Raw genomic sequence first — 1,573 nt, forward strand, 5'->3', positions numbered from 1 at the left:
TATTCACTTTTAGGTGACCAGATTTACCACATCCATAGAAATTTGGACCTTTTCATCCTCTTGTAGTTGAGTCTTCCTAGAGTTCCCTAAGTTCTTGTCACTATGCCTTAACCCATTATTTTGGATGTAGCGATTAAAGTGTCTAACAAACAACCATATTTCTTCTTCACTAGGTGATTCATTTTCGGAGTCACTATCCTCGTGTTTTGACAAGTTAGCGTTGGATGAGGAGGCTTTTAGAACAATCAGTTTCTTTTCCTTCTTCTTAAGGTCGTCCTCACTAGACTTCAATGGTATAATCTCATGCTCATGTTCCTTGAGTTTACCAAAGAGAGTGGTAATTCCAAGGGTATTAAGATTTTATGATTCCTTAATAGCCGTCACTTTGGGTTTGCCAATCCCTAGTCATACACGTCAAAATTTTGTTAGTGCAATCTTGGTTTGAGATGTCCTTTCCTAGGTTTTGCAACTTATTAACAAAATGAGTGAACCTCATTTGCATGGAGGAGATGTATTCACCGTCCTCCTTGTGAAAGAACTGATATTGTTTAATGAGAGTATTAATCTTAGATTGCTTGACATCGTCGGTTCCCTCGTGAAGAGTTTCCAACGCGTAACACATAGCCTTAGTGGTTTTACAATGAGAGACGGAGTGATACTCATTCACCCCCAAGATAGGATATAAGTATGTTCTCTAAAAAAAAGGATATGAGTATGTTTTGCGCCTTGAAATTGTATTGGACACTCTTTTTGTCATCGTCACTCAAATCGGTTTTTGCTTTGACTTGTGCAACACCGTCAGCAACAACTTGTGGTTGGAATCGCCCGTTGGTTAGGGCATCCCACACGTCCATGTCCACCGATTAGATATGAACGTCCATGCATTCTTTCCGATAGTCGTAGTTTTCACCGTCAAATATTGTTGCTCTAATAGATGCCCTCTTAGGCTCCTTACTTGCCATATTAACTCTTCCAGTGATAAACTGTTAGCGAAGAGACCAAGCTCTTGATACCAGTTTTTGGTCAATATGGCAAGGTAATACGCGCTAGAGGTGGGGGGAGAATAGCGTTTAAAAATTATTATCGAGTTTGTAGCGAAAGCGATTTAAAGAAAATGATTTACAACTTATTAGATTTATGTAAGGTTTAATGGCTATGAAAAACTTATTTAGACTATGTGCAATTTATAAGAACAGTCTCAAACCAAACCTAAGAGCAATTAATCAATTATACTAATGAACAATATTGCGTACGTGTTTGCTAAATTGACAATGGCTTGATACTAAGTGTGATCTAAAGTGAAGTAAGATGAAGCCAGTTCAAGGAAGAAATTCCAATTTAATGGTTTAAACCTATATCATACTCAATCTCTACACTAACAATTTATCCACCTTCAAATACACAATTAATCAAAATTAAAGAGGATAGAGAAGAGAGAAGACATCGAGATTTATAGTAGTTCACCCTTTTGTCTTCTCTTCGGGCTACATCTACTCTTCTAGATGGAAAACATCTCCACGAGGGACTTCCACTAGGATATTAATGTTTGCTTACAATGTGAATACAATAATTC

This window comes from Medicago truncatula, chromosome 7, assembly GCF_003473485.1.
Source record: "Medicago truncatula cultivar Jemalong A17 chromosome 7, MtrunA17r5.0-ANR, whole genome shotgun sequence".
Lineage (NCBI taxonomy): Eukaryota > Viridiplantae > Streptophyta > Magnoliopsida > Fabales > Fabaceae > Medicago > Medicago truncatula.